The following is a 23,417-nucleotide window of genomic DNA, read 5'->3' as shown; positions in this document are numbered from 1 at the left end:
TCTCTGTCTGTCTGGCGAGTGCACGTGCCCTATAGCAAAAAAAAAAAAAAAGGGAAATAAAAAAACAAAAGAAATACAACTAAAGTACAAGTCAACTTAATAAAGGACTCTCTTTACCTCTCATATTAATATTTAGATTTAAAAAGTTGCCAGCATACTGTTTTCATAGTTATGGGAAAACAGACATTTTTGTACATTGTTATGAAAAAATAGTCAGTTCCACCATAATTCAACATATGTATTCCTAAAAATCACCATCCTAGGCAAAACTGCAGTAAAAAATGCAGAATTTACGAGAAAAATGAGGTTAGGGACACAACTCTCAAAAACACCATTATTGTCAAATACACACACACACACACACCTAATAAATATTGTAGTACAGTTGGATCAGATGGTAGCACAGCTGGACCCACATGGGCAAGGCTCTCTGTTCATGTCCCGGGGCTTGTCCTTACATACAGGGCATGTGCAGGCTTGTGAGCCCGGCCGGCTGAGGTGGAGGTGACTCATGGTGTGAACAGTGTGAACACCATTGAGGATGCTCCTCCCGCACTCAATCTTTCTCTGTCTTTCACTCACAGAAGAAATAAATTGGAAAACAATCTGTAGCCCAGTTTTATACATGTTAGATGGGTAAGTACGTGAGTATTCAGTAAATACTACTTTACTTTGAAGAAGGCCTGAAGTTTGCTTGGGAAATGGGCCTTAGAAAGATTGCACCTTGTGAGTTGTTATGTAGTGGTGAATGGACAGTTATCTGAAATGGGATGGAGACATATATAATAATGCCAGATGTGAATGGGTATGACTATGACACAGGCAGTAAATTGAGGTAGATGTTTGAAATGTATGTGATTTGAATATTCCTACTCTTTTCAGTTTAACTTTTATGCATTTCTGTAGAATTTCTTGGGAGCGAAATCGAGCATAAACAAACACAGAATCTGTCTTATACTCAAATTGTTTGCAAGCCTCGCATGGTAGCATTGTAATCCCAGCTCCCTGGGAGGCTGAGTTAGAAAGTTAGAAGCCAGCCTGGGCAGCATCACTTTAAAAAAAAAAAAAAGTTTGTAGTATATCAGTTGCGTTGTAACAAATTCATTTGGGAAAGCCAGTGTGCTGGTAGAATTCACTGAATTGGAGAGTCATTTGGGAATATATATAAAATTGTCAGTGTACATGCCCTTTTGCCTGTAAATTCTAGTTATCCTAAAGATAAATAACTACTTACGTAAAAAGATGTATTTATAAGGATGTTTATTGCAGCAGTTGTTAGTGAAGGAAAAAGATGATGTGCATCTTCAATATGTTCCGATACATCGTGTGTGGTTAAATAAATCACAGTTCATGCATTCTGGGGAACACTGTGCTACTGTTAAGGACAACCATTTACACAAACTGATGTGTAATGTTCTTCGAGATATGTTTTACAAAGAAGCAAGTTTTAGATATTACGTATAATATGCTACCTCTGGCTTAAAAAGTGACACATTCCGTTGAAGAGGATATAACCGAGGCACATGCTAGCATCGGTAACGCCAGACTTGAGTTTCTTAAGGGCAAGGGCTGTGCCTTATTCTCTCTCGTAAGCAGGTAGCATAGTGCCTCTCAGGGCACAGTCGGACATACTGAACGGGATGAATGAATGTCTCTTCACATTCATGTCTCTAAGACAAAATTCCAAATGTAAAGCAACCAAAAAATGAAGAAGCCATTAAGATATTGTTTGTGTTATTATTTTTGTTTTGTCATTTTTTCCCGAGAATGAACTTCCCTCCCCCTCGCCCAAGCCTAGAACATTATTCTGTTTTCAGGATTTTGATTTAAATGTATCTTTTGAAGTCATGTCTCTAGAACATATCCATGCTAGAGAACATGACTAATGAAGAGCCACTGAAGAACCTGGGTAAAGGGTAGCAGGACAAAGCACAAACATGTTAAGCTGTTGAGTAGTTAAAGAGTTGTCATTCGAAGGCAATATTTAAGTTCTGTGTTTCTTCAGAGAACAAAATTAGGACTAATGGGCATAGATCATACAGTCAGATTTCAGCTTAATATAAGAACATGTTAATAGCTGTTAACCATTGGAAGAACACTGTCATAAAGTAGTACTTGTGCTGAGATTCCTAACGGGATTAATGAAAGGAGGAAGCTTGACAAAATAGATTAGCAATTATTTTCTAGAATCAAGCAGATCAACAATGTGGTGCCACTTATGAACTGTTGTGACTATGGGCAAGAAATTTAACCTTTTTAATTTCCGTAACTATGAAATGGGCATGATTAAATGAATTCATAGGACTGCTGTGAAGATTAAGAAAGATAAAGTACCCAGCGCCATGTTATACAAGGTGAGTGTTACCATTGAAATAGGAAGACTGTTTTGGCTAGACGGTTATACTCTGGGGGCCAGCAGGTGGCACAGTGCTTAAGGCACTGGACTCTCACACGGGTGACCACTGTTCAAGTCCCAGATCCAGTGGCTTGAAAGTCAGGCCAGGCGCATGTGTGTGAGCCCAAAATCCTGAGAGGAAAATGGAGGACAAGGGATTGTGGCATGGCCATTCCCCCCCAGGGGGTGATTTCTTGCTTTCTGTTTCTCTGTCTTTCTCTGTCTCTCTGGTGAGTGTATATGCACTATATCAAAAATCTTCCTCTTAAAAAAAAAAAAAGATTATACTATGGCTTCTAAGATCCATTCTGAAACCGATATTTTATTGTATTTAACCTACTTTAAGTAAAATACATTTAACTATGGCTATGTTTGAATTATATCATTGTAAAAATAATACTTTGGGCCAGCCCATAGGACAGCGGTTAACTGCCGTGCATAGAAAGCTGGGATTTTTAAACTTACTATTTTCTTTTTTTTCCCTTTCAACTGGTAATTAAAGGCTCTGGTTTTATGTTGGCATTCATCTGTGAATGACTGCAGTTCACATCATGGCCTGAGTGGCTTGAAAAGCATGAGAGTATGTGCGTGCACATGCCCTAAATCCTGACAGTGTGGAGAAATGGGGGAAAGGACTGTAGCCTGACTACTTGGAGCTGATTTCATGTGGTCTCTCTCGTCCCTCTGGCAATTAAAAAAAAATGATATAAAACTTCATGGGTCTCTAGGAAATGTTTGCTTTATCCTGTGTGATTCTTCCAGAAAGTAAGATCTCCAGAATATAACACAAACTAAAAATTAAACGTGAAATATGGCTGCAGTTTTACAATGACAAGTTTATTGTTTAAGTAAAATTGCTAGTGTGGTTTTTAGTTTCTTACCGTTAGAACAATGTATAGAGATAAGTTTTTCCTGTGATTTAAAAGATAATGGATTTTAAAAGTATGTTCTTTACTCTTATAAAAGTAAGCTAATAGAGTGCAGCTGCATTTTTGATTAAGAATAGTTGGTATTTTTGAATAAAGTACTTTTTCTTTCCAGACACTGGTGTTTATGGAAAATATGGTGACATTATAAGGAAACTCATAGCACTGTTACAACTAGTCATGTCTGTTAAATTTCAGTTAGTTATACAGTCTCAGCAAGACCACTGTCATTTATTGACCTTTGCTTACACTGAGGTAGGGTTCCCATGAGGAATACTTGTAGTTGTTCTAAAAGCATGGACTTTAACTGCAATTTTTGTAAGAATATGATAAGACTTTACTTCCCCTGCCCCCCACCCCCCAGACCTACCTAGGGGGCTGAGTTAAAAAGTTAGAAGCCAGCCTGGGCAGCATCACTTTAAAAAAAAAAAAAAGTTTGTAGTATATCAGTTGCGTTGTAACAAATTCATTTGGGAAAGCCAGTGTGCTGGTAGAATTCACTGAATTGGAGAGTCATTTGGGAATATATATAAAATTGTCAGTGTACATGCCCTTTTGCCTGTAAATTCTAGTTATCCTAAAGATAAATAACTACTTACGTAAAAAGATGTATTTATAAGGATGTTTATTGCAGCAGTTGTTAGTGAAGGAAAAAGATGATGTGCATCTTCAATATGTTCCGATACATCGTGTGTGGTTAAATAAATCACAGTTCATGCATTCTGGGGAACACTGTGCTACTGTTAAGGACAACCATTTACACAAACTGATGTGTAATGTTCTTCGAGATATGTTTTACAAAGAAGCAAGTTTTAGATATTACGTATAATATGCTACCTCTGGCTTAAAAAGTGACACATTCCGTTGAAGAGGATATAACCGAGGCACATGCTAGCATCGGTAACGCCAGACTTGAGTTTCTTAAGGGCAAGGGCTGTGCCTTATTCTCTCTCGTAAGCAGGTAGCATAGTGCCTCTCAGGGCACAGTCGGACATACTGAACGGGGTGAATGAATGTCTCTTCACGTTCATGTCTCTAAGACAAAATTCCAAATGTAAAGCAACCCAAGAATGAAGAAGCCATTAAGATATTGTTTGTGTTATTATTTTTGTTTTGTCATTTTTTCCCGAGAATGAACTTCCCTCCCCCTCGCCCAAGCCTAGAACATTATTCTGTTTTCAGGATTTTGATTTAAATGTATCTTTTGAAGTCATGTCTCTAGAACATATCCATGCTAGAGAACATGACTAATGAAGAGCCACTGAAGAACCTGGGTAAAGGGTAGCAGGACAAGGCACAAACATGTTAAGCTGTTGAGTAGTTAAAGAGTTGTCATTCGAAGGCAATATTTAAGTTCTGTGTTTCTTCAGAGAACAAAATTAGGACTAATGGGCATAGATCATACAGTCAGATTTCAGCTTAATATAAGAACATGTTAATAGCTGTTAACCATTGGAAGAACACTGTCATAAAGTAGTACTTGTGCTGAGATTCCTAACGGGATTAATGAAAGGAGGAAGCTTGACAAAATAGATTAGCAATTATTTTCTAGAATCAAGCAGATCAACAATGTGGTGCCACTTATGAACTGTTGTGACTATGGGCAAGAAATTTAACCTTTTTAATTTCCGTAACTATGAAATGGGCATGATTAAATGAATTCATAGGAGTGCTGTGAAGATTAAGAAAGATAAAGTACCCAGCGCCATGTTATACAAGGTGAGTGTTACCATTGAAATAGGAAGACTGTTTTGGCTAGACGGTTATACTCTGGGGGCCAGCAGGTGGCACAGTGCTTAAGGCACTGGACTCTCACACGGGTGACCACTGTTCAAGTCCCAGATCCAGAGGCTTGAAAGTCAGGCCAGGCACATGTGTGTGTAGCCCAAAATCCTGAGAGGAAAATGGAGGACAAGGGATTGTGGCATGGCCATTCCCCCCCAGGGGGTGATTTCTTGCTTTCTGTTTCTCTGTCTTTCTCTGTCTCTCTGGTGAGTATATATGCACTATATCAAAAATCTTCCTCTTAAAAAAAAAAGATTATACTATGGCTTCTAAGATCCATTCTGAAACCGATATTTTATTGTATTTAACCTACTTTAAGTAAAATACATTTAACTATGGCTATGTTTGAATTATATCATTGTAAAAATAATACTTTGGGCCAGCCCATAGGACAGCGGTTAACTGCCGTGCATAGAAAGCTGGGATTTTTAAACTTACTATTTTCTTTTTTTTCCCTTTCAACTGGTAATTAAAGGCTCTGGTTTTATGTTGGCATTCATCTGTGAATGACTGCAGTTCACATCATGGCCTGAGTGGCTTGAAAAGCATGAGAGTATGTGCGTGCACATGCCCTAAATCCTGACAGTGTGGAGAAATGGGGGAAAGGACTGTAGCCTGACTACTTGGAGCTGATTTCATGTGGTCTCTCTCGTCCCTCTGGCAATTAAAAAAAAATGATATAAAACTTCATGGGTCTCTAGGAAATGTTTGCTTTATCCTGTGTGATTCTTCCAGAAAGTAAGATCTCCAGAATATAACACAAACTAAAAATTAAACGTGAAATATGGCTGCAGTTTTACAATGACAAGTTTATTGTTTAAGTAAAATTGCTAGTGTGGTTTTTAGTTTCTTACCGTTAGAACAATGTATAGAGATAAGTTTTTCCTGTGATTTAAAAGATAATGGATTTTAAAAGTATGTTCTTTACTCTTATAAAAGTAAGCTAATAGAGTGCAGCTGCATTTTTGATTAAGAATAGTTGGTATTTTTGAATAAAGTACTTTTTCTTTCCAGACACTGGTGTTTATGGAAAATATGGTGACATTATAAGGAAACTCATAGCACTGTTACAACTAGTCATGTCTGTTAAATTTCAGTTAGTTATACAGTCTCAGCAAGACCACTGTCATTTATTGACCTTTGCTTACACTGAGGTAGGGTTCCCATGAGGAATACTTGTAGTTGTTCTAAAAGCATGGACTTTAACTGCAATTTTTGTAAGAATATGATAAGACTTTACTTCCCCTGCCCCCCACCCCCCAGGGCATGTGCACTTGCCAGAGAAAGAGAGACGGAGAGGAGGAAAGTGAGACAGAGATGAGGAAAGTGAAAAATCACCTCCCCAGGAGGATGCCCATCCTCCAATCTTTTTTTCTACAGTCTCCTTTTGAGATTTTGGGCACACATGCACATGTGCCTGGCATGGTCTCAAACCACAGTGTCAGCTATGTGGGGTCCAGCACTTTAATCTCCATGCCACCTGCTGGCCCCAAGACCTTACTCTTTTTTTTTTTTTAAAAGACCTTACTATTGCCTCAGTATAAGGTATCATACATAGCACTGTTTATAGAAATTCAATAAATGTTAATAAATAGTCTAAATACTTTTAAAATATTTTGGTAGCTAAGGTTTTATACTAATAAAACAAATAATCTAGGTATTTTTACAAAATATATGGTTTGGCTATAGCTTTTATAAAATAAATGTTAAAGACCCCTTAAATATCGACATTTTTGATATTTTTGAGAGTTTCTTAGCAGACATTCCTTTTGATGGATCTTTTCATGTCACCAATTAGGAGATTTAAATTGTATGCCCAAAATTCTGTGTCATTTTAGAGGCAGAGTTTGGAGACATTTTGCAGCTTTAGCTGTCTAAAGCCTGTACCGTAGACTCTGGATGAATAGCAATATAAAACTAGAGTCTTCAACTACCAACTTAAAGGAAAAAAAGATACTAACTACAAATACCAGAAAATTCATGATGAAAATACCCTAAAATTCGATGAGACCCCTTAGTTAACATGTTGATTTTAATAGTGAAATTTAAGGCCAGCTGATTTTTCTGATTTATATTAGTCATAGTGAACCCTTCACAACAGTGTTATCTGTTGCTAATAGACTGCAACAAACTGCAGTGTGTATTGAAACAGTTTTCATATTCTTAACCAGCCATGAAGATGATTAAAGCCAGTGACTTAACACTATTTTTCCTTAATAGTTCTTTAATGGTACCCTAGCTAAATTTTGCCATCGTTAAAGGACTGCCACAGCTAGTATTCGAGGGAATATATAGCAGTGGTCTTCAACCTTTTTGGCAACAGGAACTGGTTTTGTGGAAGACAGCTTTTTTTTTTTCTGTTTTGGAGAGTTTTTTTTTTTTTTTCTATAGGGCGCGTGCACTCGCCAGACAGACAGAGAGAGACAGAGAGACAGAAAGTGAGAAATCACTCCCCAGGGAGGATGGCCATGCAGCAATCCCTTCTCCTCCATTTTCTTCTCGGGATCTTGGGCACGCACGCACATGCGTCCTAGTGTGAGTTTAAGCGACCGGGTCTGGGACTCGAACCGCGGTTGACTATGTGGGAGTCCAGTGACATAGCCGTTACGACGCTAACTGCTGGCCCTGTGAATGTTTAATTCTGTTGGCCAATTAATTGATTGACAAAACAAGGCCAACCAAACCTATGGAACAATTATCATATGGACCATTTTATTGTCCTATTCTAAAGTAGGGTATTTAACCTTTTCCTCTGTCTTACGTGGATCCTGTTGGTAAAAAAAGAACCAGAAAATAAATTATTTACTAGTACTGGACAAAATCATTTCAGAGCGGATGTATTACCAATTAGGAAAGCACATATCTCAGGTCAGATAATGAAATTATTCTCAGTGGTTTAGGAGTATTCCGTAAAATAATTTAGATACTAATTTTTGTGATAATCTGAAAAAATATATACAAACTTGCTCTCAGTTGTGTAACAGGTAATTTGTCCATGAGTTTAGTGCCAGCGCTTCATTTTTATTTTGAAAATTACTTTTATGATCGTATATTTTTCAAGTTTCACAGAAGTTCAGATAGAGAAAATTTGGAGAATTCTCAGTATTCTGGACTTGCCGAACTCAAAAGCAGCTACACTGTCGACTTAATTACTACACTTACATTTCAAGCAGCAGATTTTGTTGGTAAAATATAATGACATAACATTAAATTAGTTTTGCTTTAAATGATGCTGATGATGTAGCTTTATCAGTATTTAAGTTGAATTTGTATTTTGCTTTTAACATTGTATAAGTCCCATACCTAGTTTTTTTTTTTTAATGTATTTAAGAATCATGAAGAAATAGTGTAAGTCAACATTTAAGGTTTTCAAAAACTATTTTTCTTTAAAGGAGGTCAAAACATTTCTCCAATTTGAGAAACTGCGAGAATGTAACTAATCATAGTATCACCCTCTACTTAATCCACTGCCATAGACTCCTACTTGTATCCCCGCTGTCATTTACTCCAGAATAGCCAGGTGGGCTTTTTCTTTTTCCTTTGTTCACAATACTACGTCCACACGGTAGGGGAGCACCTTCCACAGGGGCTGGTTAGACCATGATACCCTTATGCCAGTCCTTTAGCACCTTGGTTCTGGGGTGTATGCTCACATGCCCAGTGTGTTTCAGGCTGATCAAGCAGGGGCTTTGAACTGAGGTCACTCTGTAGGATCTAGCTTCATTTGAGCAGCATATTGTCACTGTGCCCAACTAACTTCAGAGGTCTTTTAATTTTTTTTTCTTAATTAAAAAAATCTTTTGTATGCCAGAGGGCATGTGTATGCGCAAGAGAGAAAGAGAAGGAGAGAAAGAAAGGGGGAGAGAGAGAAAGCTTTCCCCCGATAGGGCCTGATAACGCCACAAGATCACAATCCTTGTCTTCCATTACTGCATCCCATCAGGAGCTTGGGAATACACAGACACACACACATACACATACACACACACACACACACACACACACACACACACACCACTGGTGTATTTTTCTAGCCACTGGGGCTGGAATTCAAACCACAGTATCATATGTGGGTTCTGACTTTTTCTATATAGCACCTAACCACTGTGCTATGGGGCTAGCCCCAGATGGTCTTTATTTTTAAAGAATTGCTTATTTAATTTTATTTATTCATTCATTTATTTCAGTTTGACAAGAGAGAGAAAAAGGGAAAATGAGAAAGTAAGCCACCAGATCAGGGACTCTAATTATGGTCGGCCATGGAAGTGTCCAGTGCCTTAACCACCATGCCACCTGCTGCCCACCCACAGATGGTCTTTTAAAGCATGAATTGGATCATGTTAGTTGCTTACTTAAAACATTTCAGTTTTCTGAAATAAAATATACATTTTCTAATTAGCTCTAAAAAAATCCTGCCTGCTAGAACTTCTCGTGAAAGTATGTCTAAAATCTTAAAAATATGAGCAAATCAAATTCAGCAGAGTTTTAAAAGAATAAGTTAAGACCTAGTAGCATCTATCCCTGGAATTTAGGGATGCTTTAGTATTAGGAGTTCTACTTACTATAATTCAGTATATTAGCAGATCAAAGAGAAGAATATATCATATGATTTATACTCTGTGGCTAATTCAGTACATTAGGTTAAAGATCGAAGCATTATCATATGACTGTGACTCTACAGCTGTAGTGTTTTATTTATTCATTTTTTTGAGAGATTTTTGCTATAGGGCATGTGTGGTTGCTGGAGAGACAAAGACAGAAAGTGAGAAATCAACCCCCAGGAGGATAGCCATGCCATGATCTGTTCTCCCCATTCTCCTCTTGGCATTTTGGGCATGAGTTTTAAGCTGCAGGGTCCAGGAGGTGAACCACGGCCAACTATATGGGAATGCAGTGATGTAACCGTTATGCCATCTGCTGGTCCTGAGGTGTGGTGTTTTAAATTAAATAGAAATAACCATTTTCTTTGACTTACTTTTAGCCATTTTCATGATTTTTCTTTTTGCATTTGAATTCCTGCCCATTGTTCTCCAGGTACTATTACTTTAATATTGGTTATGCTTTTAATGTTAACTCTTTGTTTACATCTTTTAACAAGCCCATCCAGGAGTGCTGTCATAGTAGTATACGAAAACACACTCCCAGGCATTAATAACAGAGAATTTATAGTAAACTGAAAAGGGAAAACTATGTAAAATACTGATGACAAGGTGAAGAAAAGAGCAATATTGAAACAAAAATTTTATAATGATTATAGATATATGGGTGATACATGTCACCTGTACTTTATGTCATTTTCCTGTGGGAGAATTGGTATTCAGTCTCAAGCTGAATACCAATTTGTTTTATGTGAGATCTTCAGGAGCAAATCCTAATTAAAATGAAACATCTCTTTCTATTGGGATTAAAAGAATAAAAAGGATAGGCGCCTAACTGAACGGGAGCAGGGTAGGAAGATGATGTTAGAAAAACTGACTAGAGCTGTATGTCAGTAAGGACGCCGAAGTTCTGAAAAGCGAATATTTTCAAAGACACGTACAAATGGGTAAAGCCAAGATTTAAATGTATCAGTCTTATAATCAGAATTGAGTTTGGCTCTATAAATGTACTCTACTTTCTGGTTTCATGCCCAGGAGAAAAGTGTTTTAGTGAAAATGAAAGCAAATTAGCACAGTTCTGTCAAATGCTGAAGAAGCAAAGCATTCTAGCTGTTACAAATATTAATTTCAACTTGCCCTCATTGATGCTTTGGCCAGTGTGTAGGTTATCAGTCTTATAATCAGAATTGAGTTTGGCTCTATAAATGTACTCTACTTTCTGGTTTCATGCCCAGGAGAAAAGTGTTTTAGTGAAAATGAAAGCAAATTAGCACAGTTCTGTCAAATGCTGAAGAAGCAAAGCATTCTAGCTGTTACAAATATTAATTTCAACTTGCCCTCATTGATGCTTTGGCCAGTGCGTAGGTCTTGCAGAAGAAGAACAAAAAAAAAAAGACAAAGCCTGAGGTCTTTGGTTAATGTATTCTTGTCACTGACCAGGATGTGCTGGTGAAGTATTTTATGAGGAGCATTAAGTTAGGAGAGGAAGACAAGAGTCCATTTGGCTTTTATGTTCTCAGTCTTTTCAAACTGAGGAATGGGGGGAGTATCTTCCCCTTGATGTAAAAACTGGTGCATTAATTTGCTAATAGCTTGTTGCTCAATAATTGGTAAATCAGTATTTTGAAGAAATCAGAGTATTTCTCTCAGTAATATTTCTTTTTGTACTTTTTTTTTTTTTAAAGAGAGGTTTTCGCTATAGGGCGCGTGCGCTCGCCAGACAGACAGAGAGAGACAGAGAGACAGAAAGCGAGAAATCACCCCCCAGAGGGGATGGTCACGCCGCAATCCCTTCTCCTCCATTCTCCTCTCGGGATCTTGGGCACGCACGCACACGCGCCCGGCGTGAGTTTTAAGCCACCGGGTCCGGGACGCGAACCGCGGTCGACTACGTGGGAATCCAGCGACATAGCCATTACGCTAACTGCTGGTTCCCTACTTTTTCTGATAACAGATTAATTTATTGGTGTTTTTAGAAAGATCTAGTAACCTACATTTAACCTTGTAATGCTTTCCTTATACTTTATTGCCTCTTCAATAATAAAAAAGAAGAAAAGTTTATTTCTTCCATGAGAGAGACAGGCACACAGGCACTGCCATCAGGGTTTTCACTCCACAGTCTCCCCCACCTTCAGCCGGCCAGCTGTATAGGTAGGTGCATTCACCTGTCCTGCCGGTATGTACAAGGGAGATCTTCGGGTGTGAACTGGAACCTTCCTGTGGGGCTTCAGCGTGGTAGAGTGTTGTTACCACTGTACCACCATGGCTAGCCAAAGAGAAGATTTCACAGACATTTGTTTCTGGTTTTCTAGTATCCTGACTTCAGAGTGGTACTCCGATCATTTTAACTAATTCATGTGTAAGGTGTAATGGAAAGCTAATTGTACTGAGCATCAGTACAGTTTTTATTCTACCCCATAAACTGAATAAGTTGTTTGGTTCTCTCAACCTAATCTGATCTGTACAATGGAATAAGTGTTCTGATCTGCACAATGGAATAACCCTCAATCTTTGGACATACTTATGACACAGACCAGTTAAATCAGAGCCTCTGGAAGTGAACAGTTCATGTGAGTAGGAGCCAGAGTTGACAACCACTAGACCAGCTGATCTGTAAGACCGAGCTACGCAAAATGTGGACCACAGTACAAACTGTTTATTACCAGTCCACAAGGAAATGTGGAGCTTATACCAGGATGTTAATCAGCTAAGCAGTAGTATGCTGTTTAGTTTGGCTGACTTTTTTATTTATTTATTTTTTTGAGTGTGGTGAAAACTTTGTTAATTAAGGAAGTAGTTCATTTAGTTTTCTTCTGGCATGAGCTCCTTATTCAGTTTCAGACCGGGATTTGAAATTACACTAATGTATGATCTTTTCTAGTTCTTGGGCTGGACTTTGACCTATTGGTTAAGAGAGCTGGATCCCACATGGCTAACCGTACAGTTTTAATCCTGGTTAGATGGCTTGAAAAAGACAATGGGTATGTGAGTCTGCCCCAAATCTTGTCAGGATAAAGAGAGAAGAAGGGAGTGATTCTGTGACTGAACTCTTAGTGAGTCTGCCCCAAATCATGGCAGGGTAAAGAGAGAGGAAGGGAGTGATTCTGTGACTGAACTCTCATTATATGGTTGTTTAAAATCAGATTTTAACTAACATTATAATAAACAGAAAAATGTTATTTAGATTATGGAAAGGCAAAATTTGAAAGATTAATGATGTTGGGTTACAGTTTTTTGAAGTACAACAAAAAATGGAAAATGTTTTACTCTATCACCATACTATGACTAATTTTTAATGGCATAATTTCCTGGTTCAGTGTAGCATTCTTCATTGTTGCGAGAGATAATGGAATTACACGTGGTTAATTGTTAAAAGTGATTGCACAGCAGTTATAAGATATAAAAAAGTCTCTGTAAGTGATACTTAACAGGACGTCAGTGACAGTGGCTGAAGAAAATTGTAAGAAAATAATAGCTCTTAAGTATATCAGTTAATCAGTAAACATTATTCTGAAAATAATTTGTATCAAAAGGATTGTTCATGACTGGGCTAAGAATACCAGGCTCATGAGAAAGCATTGACTATTACAGAACAATATTTAAAAGTGATTTTATCATATGAAACGTTTGATTTGTAAACTCCTTTGTATTTGAAGACAGTATCAAAAACAGGATTGGGTGAAAATTAATATATTTTGGAATTGTGACATGCCAAATCTCTTTTCTGGCCTAACATAATTTTATTTGTTAAAAGTGAAAAATTGACCTGATTATTAAAATACATTTTGAATTAAAAGTCCATCTTGAGCTTTACACCAACTTTTTGTTTTTTTTGAGAGGTTTTTGCTATAGGGCACATGCGCTCGCCAGACAGACAGAGACAGACAGAAAGATAGAAAACGAGAAATTACCCCCCGGGGGATGGCCATGCCTTCTCCTCCATTCTCCTCTCGGGATCTTGGGCATGCACGCACATGTGCCCAGCGTGAGTTTAAGCCACCGGGGCCGGGACTCAAACCACGGTCGACTATGTGGGAGTCCAGCGACATAGCCATTACGCTAACTGCTGGTCCCAGCTTTACACCAACTTTGAAAACAAAATTCAGGTCATCTTTATTTCTCTCATTGATGTATCTGAGACTTTCTTTTGTTATTATGATTTATTTATGGATTAGGAAATTGGGACCAGCATATGGCATAATGGTTATGTCGCTGGACCCCCACATAGTCGCCTGCAGTTTGAATCCCAGACCCAGTGGCTTAAAGCTTATGCTGGCTGTTTGTGCTTGCTTGCCCAAGATCCCCAGAGGAAAATGGAAGAGAAGGGATGGCAGTGTAGCCATCCCCCTGGAGGGTGATTTCTCTCTTTCTGTCTCTCTCTGTCTGCAAGTGAAAAGATCCCATGGCAAAAAAATCACTCTTCGAAAAAATAAATATAGATTATTAGGAAATTATTTATTTGCTTTAACTATCTCAGGGAGTGTATCCATAGATTGTTACAGATCGACAATGGCAGCTCTTATGGGGTAATTTGCAAAGTAATGAAGATTCCCTTTATTGTATACTTGATATTTTAATAAAAATACATTTTGCTTTTCTCTTTTTTTTTCTGACTTTTTTCAACTTTGACAGTGAATGTAGGCCCAATAACAGATGTTTTTGCCTTAAAAAACTATAAAATGTATATAATGGAAGACCAGTATAATTAAAAGTTTTTAATGGGCTCCATGATGGGTTAATTTTCTGGGTGAACATCTGGTTCTATTTGACCATCTGTGATTACTGTCCTTTGTATAAATAGTTTTCTTTCATCTGAATCATTTGCTTTTTCCTAATCCATTTAGTATGTTGTAAATCTCATCTTCTAATCATAATGAGTTTCTGGATTTGAAAATAAGGGTGAATGCAGTTATTTTTAAATGTTTTAATAACTTTAGAAGCTGAGATTGTGTATATTTATGAGTTATGGATATTTTCAAGATTTACATAAATTATAAAATGGTTCTCTGTGCATTTATCACCAATCCATTGCAATTGTCAAATTCATGTGTGATCTTATTTCATCTGTACCTTTCTCCACTGCAGCATAAACCAAATAGCATTGTTTTACTCATAAATATTCCTCAAAGGATTATTGAACATAGATGGTGAACTAGAGTTGATGGGGTCAGAGAACCCATGAGATGCTCAGAAGTAATAGGTTACTCAAGACTCTTACTAGAAGAGAATATGGAATTTTCTGTTGGATTTCAAAGGCTGTGTAACATAGTAACTATTGTATATTACTGAGATTATACATTACCAAAATTCTGTGCAGTATGAAATGTCTTCACAGCAGCTTCATAGTAAGACTGAAATTATCTTCTTTCTCTGATTTTTCAATGCATATTTTCACTTAAAATGATGAATTTCTTTGTTTGCACAGTGCATGACTAAGACTTATAATTATTTTGAGTAATATACTATCAAAATGAGCAGTTATAAGCTTAATAATAAGAAACAGCTATGAAAAAAAACCTTAGTTTTACCGTCTTAACAGGTGAGGCAAAGTCACCAAACAGATTGTATTACCTGTCAATAATAGTAAGAGATATTTTGCGAATGTGGATAGATTATTAATTTTTAGATATAAAGAAATAGTTCTTCTTAATCTTGGGTAAGTCTAAAAAATGAGTAGACCATTTACCCTTTGTTTCAAGTGTTTTGATTTCTTTCTGTCTTTTTTTGTTGTTGTAAGTTTATTTATTGATTTCATCTGTGAATGAGAGAGGCAGACAGACAGAGAGCATCCCCAACAAGATCTTGATGCCACAGTCCACCCTGAGTCAGCCCCAGGTCACGGGCACAGTGTGCCTAGCGCACTCATGGAGATCTCTGGACATGAACCTGGAATCTTCCCGAAGGGTCAGCCTCCCAGAGCCTTACATTTTATCATGCACCACCATTCGGCCCCTCATGTGTTTCTAAGCACTGAAACAAAAACAAAGGTAGAATTTGTGATGAGAATGGCTTTGATGAGATACAAATGAGGAAGATAACGGGTTTATTATTCCGTGAGAAACAATACGTAAATTCTTTGAAGTTGTAATTACTGATATTATAAGGGAACAATTAAGTCTACAGTATATATTTGGGGAAGTATTCCTGAGCAGTTGTGATCTGTGACATCCAGGGTAACTATTACGTGGTATCATCAAATTACGAAGGGGAGGAAGTAAACTAATAGCAGATTGATAATTTTATTATTCAAGTTACACTAATTCTTTCATTATGAGATTTAAAATTCTTTACTAAAATTATCCTTGTATTGCAAGTATGCTAATAAATGTGACCATTCTATGAACTACATTTACAAAATGCACACATGGCCAAGTCAGGCTTACAGAGTGAGGCTCTAAGAAGTCAGAATCACATTTCAAAAGAATTTTGAGGTTCCCAAACTTTTCAATCAGTTGAGAATCTTTTATAGTATTGATTAGTATATATACTAACCATTTTGTCTAAAAAAACCCTGAAAAACTGAGAAAAAGAGTATGTAATCTTTATAAAATTAAAAAATTATACCCATTGTGGAAGGCTGAATAATGGTCCAACAAATTTATCTATTCTAATCCTTAAAATCTGTGAATATGTTATTTTACATGGAAAAAGGGACTTCGCTTCCGTGATGAAATAAAAAATAGGGAAATGATCTAGATGGTCTCTGTAATTTAAGGGTCCTTATAAGAGAGTAGTGGGAGAGTTAAGGGCAGAAAATGAGATGCGATGACAGAAGCAGAAGTTGGGTCAGGGAGAGCGAGGGATGCTTCGCTCCTGGTGCTGGAGGTAGGAGGAGAAGCCGTGAGCCAAGGAATGCAGGTAGCCCTTAGACGCTACAAAAGGATTCTCAGGGAGTGGATATTCTTCCAGGGCCTCTGGAAGGAACACAACCCTGCAGGGACATTGACTTTAGAACTTCTGATCTTCAAAACTATTAGATAATGAACTTGCATTCTTATGAGTCACTAATTTTGTGGCAGTTTGTTATAGCAGCAATGGGAAACTAATAAGCCCCCCCAATTATTATTTTTTTTATTTTTTATTTTGGAGAGGTTTTTGCTACAGGGCGCATGCGCTTGCCAGAAAGACAGGGAGAGACAGAGAGATAGAAAGCAAGAAATCACCCCCCGGGGGGATGGCCATGCCTCAATCCCTTTTCCTCCATTTTCCTCTCAGAATCTTCGGCACACATGCACATGCACCTGGCATGAGTTCAAGCTGCCAGGTCCGGGACTCGAACCACAATCGACTACATGGGAGTCCAGCAATATAGCCATTATGTTAACTGTTGGTCCCGTGCCCCCAGTAATTTTCATTCTACTGGTATTATAAGCATAAAAAATGTCTTTCCTTAGAAAATGTATTCTTCAGGATTCAGACTTTTCATGTTCTTGGGAAAAATGAATGAGTCTTTTCAGAATTACTTTTTTCTCTTAGAGATACGTAGTTGATTTCCGAGGCTCAGAAGCTTGCTTAACATTTCTACGTGTCTATGAGAGAATATTATCATGATAATTTGTCAAGCTGCTGCTTGACTTGGTTTTCAACTTAGAGTCTAGATCACAATACATATCAGTTTCTTACACATCTGCTAGGTACCCAGCATTACTGTAGACATCTGTACATTAGAAGTTCCAGAATAACCCTGGAAGTTTCATATTAAAAGTTCCAGAATAAACTCAAAAGTTTGATATTCTCTGTATTTTACAAGATCCTGAATATGATATATTTGCTTGAAATCTATGAACACTTGTGTAAACCTTCATCTCAGCACGCCCAGCACGATTTAAAATTCAATTTATAGTCCTGTTTAGGAAGTAAAACGGGTTCAGGAAGAGGAAAGGTTTTTTTTAATTGCCAGAGGGTATTTGTACTTGGGTAGCAGGAGGGAGAAAGCACTCCCAGTGGAGCATGGTCATGCCACAATCCCTTCTCCATTTTCCCATCCCGTTGGAATTTTGGGCATGCAAACATGAGCCTAGCATGTTTTTCACCCCACAAGACCTTTGGGATTTGAAACACAGCTGGCTTTGTGGGATCTGGCTCCCTTACCCAATGAGGCTAAAGGTCAGCCCTAGAATTTTACTTTTAATTTAGTTGACAAACTACTTGTAAAATGATATCGATCAGATTAATGTCAAAGTTAGAATTTCTAGGTTATAAGCTCTTTGAAGACATTTACTGAGTGAATGAATAAATTAATGGTGACCTGTAGTTTTAAGGAAAATCATGGTTATGTTTAGTACATGTATTTTAAAAAGCAGGAAATATGTAATTTGGGAGGAATGTCCATCAAAATGATTAAACTGAAAGCGTTTGATACTTCAAAAGATAAGCTCTAATTATCTAGAACATTCACTTGTCCATGTTATATTTCCTAACATTTATGTTAAATGAAGCATAATTTCAGTAATGATGTGTTTTTTTCTTCCTGTTCTAATGAAATGAACACTGTAAATTGACTCATTTGTTTTTCTGTCAAATTTATCACATTCATGGATGCCGATCATTTTTTTTTACCTACTCCAGACTTTGCTTTATTGTCACTAGAATGTGCTTATCTTCTGATTGTAAAAGTAGTGCTTGAGTATTCACAAATTGCATAATATTGTGAATTGTGAATTTATTTTGATAGTTCAGTTTTGCTCCAAAAGTGGAAAAATGTCTCCCTGTGATATGAGATAACCACTGAAGGCTGCGGAGTCAGTTTATGAATTGGATAACTATTATTCTTTTTCAATATTTCTTACTATTAAAAAGTATGTTAGGGACCAGCAGGTGGCATGGTATTAAGGCAATGGACACTCCCACGTGGCTGACCAGATTTGAGTCCTGGACCTGGTGGCTTTTTTTCTCACTCCCCGCCCCCCGTCTCTCTGTCAAATTAAAAATAAATGAGTGAGGGACCAGCAGTTAGCGTAATGGCTATGTCGCTGGACTCCCATGTAGCCAACCGTGGTTTGAGTCCTGGATCCGGTGGCTTAAACTCACGCCGGGCACGTGAGGAGAACGGATTGCGGTGTGGCCATCCCCCCCGGGGGGTGATTTTTTGCTTTCTGTCTCTCTGTCTATCTCTCTCTGGTGAGAGTGCGCGCCCTATAGCAAAAACCTCTCCAAAAATAAAATAATAATAAAAAAAAAGAATAAATAAAATTTAATAAAAAATGTATAAATTAAAATGTTTTCCGTTCTTTTTATTTATTCTGCTTTGTTGTAATTATAATATAAAATACAGTTCTCTGATCCAGTAACTCTGTACATCAGTAATATTTCTAATTTTTGAAAATGAAAACAATAATAAATCACTTTTATTCTGTCAGATTTAATCAAACATTAACATTTTGGCACATTTAGGTATACTCTCAAAATTGTAGAGTCTGGCCCAGCCATGGTTACACGGTGGTAGAGTGCTGCTGCACGACACTGGAGCCACATGGAAGACATTGGTCCTGATCCTGGGTTGACCTGAACGTGCTGGGTGTACCCATGCACACCTGTTAGCATGTATGCCGTACTGACTGGCCTAGAGGCCCAGGGGAGTGATGAGACCTTGTGATGGGTACCTCTTTCTCTTTTATGAACGAAAGAAAAAGAGGAAGGGATGAAGGAACTTAAAAAATGTATGTACACACACAGATTCACACACATATTTCACACATACATCTGTGTATGTACAGTCCTAAAATGGACAACTTGCAATTTTTCAACTTTATGGTGGTGTGAGTGCTGTACGTATCAGTAGATACTAAACTCAAAGTACTGATATAGCCAATCTGCCTTTCACTTCCGGTACAGTGGGTACAGTCAGCACTGTGCTACTGAATTGCAGTGCCAGAAGCCATATGGCCAGTCACAGGTTCATATTCCTGGCCCAGTCAACCAGAAATGTACCAGGTTGTATGTATGTATGTGCCCAAGGGCTGGGTGAAGGGGATCATGGTGTGGCCAGATCCTGTTGAGGAGCCACCCCTCCAATTTTTTACATATGTGCTATTATGAATAAAATATATTGCATGAGATTTTCAGAGTGTATTTTATAATATACTTTGTGTTAGATGGTTTTGTCCGACTGTAGGCTAGTGTAAGTGTTTTGAACACTTTTAAGGAGGGCTAGGCTAAGCTATGATGTTTGGTGGGTGTATTAAATGTGTGTTATGAGGAGTTTATTGGGATGTAACCCCATCATAAGTTGAGGAGCATCTGTATAAAAACTATGAATGTATTATTTAAAAAAAAAATAGCATTTCATATAGAACTAAAGTTTCTTTTGGCCACTATCTTTAATTCTCATTTTCCCTCTCTCTTTTAGAAGTAACCCAACAAGTATAAATTGGATATGTAATTTCCTAGTATTTTTTGGTTAATATTTTACTCATATTTAAGTAAACCCCAAAAATATCTTTTTATGTTTTGTTTACAGATATGGTTATTATAATGTATGAGTTTTTCTGCGGTTGGCATTTTTTCGCTCAATTTTAATATCTAACCATATGATAATTCTAGTTCATTCTCTTAACTACTGTACAACATTTATTCTTCTGATGAACTTTTAAGTTATATCTCTTTTTTAGCAGTTATAACAATTCATTTTCAATGTTCTTGTTCTTATTTCCTTGTACACATGAGCAAACGTTATTTTAGTAGGTGCCTAGAAATAAAATTGTCACAGAATAGAACTTTATATTGCTGGATCATACTTAGAACAGTTGTGCCAATTTACACTGACAATATATTGAGTAATTCTGTGTATGTGTATAACTTGTATTTTTTTAATATGTTGAGATCCTTCTCTGTATACTTATGTAGCTTTTTTCTCTTTTAACATTTGATTGTGAGCTTGTTCCATGGTCACTGTTGTAGTCATTCCTCTACTAGGTGGTTGGAAAAGTCATGATAGAGTTTTTAATGTTTTTCTATGCAAAAATGCTTCATTAACTTTTCTGATGACCCAATAGTAGAATTTGATTTTGGCTGTTTTTATGGGAGAAAAATGACAGTGAAAATAATTTATAGAATTAGTGATTGAGATACTTTATTTAGATGTTTTATTGAATCAATGGGTATAGACTTACCTATCTGCCCTTTTAATAACATAGTTTAAAAAGTTTGTTAGATTTTATTTGGTTAGATCACAGTCATATGTTTGATCAAGGTGGATTTGTTTTGTTCTATGGCAGTTTGTTGTATTCATTTTTAAAATTATTATTTATTTAGTATGTTATGTTCTTAATATTGAGCAGTTACCTGATAATGAATCTTTAACTATTAAGAAAAATGGTGAAATAAGTGAATGGATGAGCAAAGTCCATCATTACCAGTGGAATAGTAATTCTGAGAACATGGCATGTATAACTGCATCTCTACATTCTGAGCATGAGAAAGCCATCTTAGAAACTGAACATGTGGGACCAGCAGATAGCTTAATGGTTACATAGCTGGACTCCCATAAAATTGACCATGGTTTGAGTCTTGGGCTTGGCGGCTTAAAGCTCATGCCGAGTGCGTGTGCCTGTGTGCCCAAGATCCCGAAAGAAGAATAGAGGAAAAGGTTTACAGTGTGGCCATCCCCCCGAGGGATGATTTCTCACTTTCTGTCTCTGTCTCTGTCTCTCTGGTGAACACACGCACCCTCTAATAAAAATCTCTCAAAAAAAAATAAAAACAAAACAAAACTGAAAATGCATGTAAGTAACTAACTGTTCTGTATTATTCTGACATCTGCATTTTAGGGTACTTTCATGAAACAATTCAAAATTAAGTATCAAATGGAAATTTGACACTTTAATAAAATCAGTTGAAAATTATAAACTAAAGTTAAAAATGTCATATGTGACAAAGGTATTCTGAAAAGTCCAGCAAAAATTAGATATAGAAAAGAACAAAAATATAATCCCACCCAATGCTCCATTTCATACATAGAGAAGTAACGTACTGAAGGTTGTATTAGCCAAACCTGTGGAAGATACAGGATTTTTGTGTCTGAAGTCTTTAGTGTTTTTCCTACTGATCTTAAGGATCTCCAAAGTGCTATAACCTGATGTACGTACAAGAGTGTTCTTGTTACAACCAAAGAATAGAAACCAAGATATGTATCTGTCAGTAAAGGAAGGATTAAATAAATTATATTTTAAGTACTATGCTACTGTAAAAAAGAACAGGGAAGGTTTCTGTATTTTGATATGGAAAGACCTTTATTTTTGGAGAGGTTTTTGCTATAGGGCACGTGCACTTGCCAAAGATAACAGAGAGACAGAAAGCGAGAAATCAGCCCCCAGGGAGGATGGCCACACCACAATCTCTTCTCCCCCATTTTCCTCTCCAGATCTTGGGTGCACACGCACATGGCATGAGTTTAAGCAACTGGGTCTGGGACTCAAACCATGGTCGACTACATGGGAGCCCAGTGACATAGCCATTATGTTAACTGCTGGTCCCCAAAATTGTGAGCATTGAGAGAGAGAGAGAGATGGACTTGATGCCACAATCCTCCAGCCTCCATAGGTTTTTGCCATAGGGCTGGTGTCACCACGCCCTGGAAAGACCTTTAAGATATACTTAAGTTAAAGTAAAGGCAAGATGGGGTCAACTGGTGGCATGGTGGTTAGGGTACCTAGATCTTACATGGATGATTCCACAGTTCAAGTCCTGGACCCAGGAACTTGAAAAACACACCAGCCAGTTGTACATACATGCCCAAAATCCTGGGAGAAGTGGAGGAGAAGGGATTGTGGTGTGACCGTTCCCCAATAGGGGAAGCCCATGTGATTCTAATATATGATGTTACTAAATGCATCAGATCTGTTTCTGGCAAATAAAAATAAATGAAGGCAGGATTAAAAAAAAAGTACATGTTATGGTACTATTGATGTAGAAAGATATTTGTTTTAGCTAATATATACAAGTACTCCAAAAAGTTTGTGGAAACAAATTATAGTGCAAGTTTCTTTGGGTACAGGAGAATTTTTATATCATGTATAGTCTTTTCACTTTATCTTTTTTTTTTTTTTTTTTTTGCCAGATGGCAAGTTTTCTTGCTGGAGACAAAAGCTGAGGGAGAGGGAGATAGCTTCCTCCATTGGGGATTGCTCACACCACAATCCCTTGTATCCATACCTAAAATCCTGACAGGACAGAGAAGTGGAGGAAAATGGATTGTGGTCTGATCACGCACCACTGGAGGTGCTCACTCCCTCCACCTCTGGCAAGCACATGTGCCTTCCGGCAATAAGAATGAAAAGCAAAAAGGCCATATCAACTAAAAATAAAGATGTAACTACAAGACCTAGGACTGTAACGTACCTAGAAAAAAGGGGGAAAGTTTCATGACGGTGGTCTTGGCAGTCATTTCTTGGAGCACAAGTAACAAAACAAAGACAGTTGTGACTATGTCAACTTCATGTTTCTGCACAGCAAAGGAAACAATAAAAAGACAAATAGAATAGGTGGATATATTTGCAAACCACATACCTTGCCTTTAGTCAGCCACAGATCATGGGGGCAGATGCATGCCTAACATACTCAGGGAGGTCCCCAGAATTGAACCAGGGACCTTCCCATATGAGATTGCCTCATGGAGGATCAGGTTTTACTGCTGTGCCACGTTTCACAACTGCACTACCATCTGGCCCCTGCATATGTGTATTTATGTATATAAAAGAATGATTCTAATATGTG

At 37.4% G+C, this 23,417-nt stretch overlaps 1 protein-coding gene across 2 annotated transcripts in view; it reads left to right on the top strand.

The window, feature by feature from the left end:
* HS2ST1 (heparan sulfate 2-O-sulfotransferase 1) overlaps positions 1–23,417 on the top strand; it is a 196,628-nt gene that overhangs the window by 118,861 nt on the left and 54,350 nt on the right. The window lies entirely within an intron of this gene.

Source organism: Tupaia chinensis, unplaced genomic scaffold (genome assembly GCF_000334495.1).
Source record: "Tupaia chinensis unplaced genomic scaffold, TupChi_1.0 Scaffold147417_1, whole genome shotgun sequence".
Lineage (NCBI taxonomy): Eukaryota > Metazoa > Chordata > Mammalia > Scandentia > Tupaiidae > Tupaia > Tupaia belangeri.
Note: the sequence above shows the minus strand (reverse complement) of the source record. Positions and strands in the feature narration are given on the sequence as shown.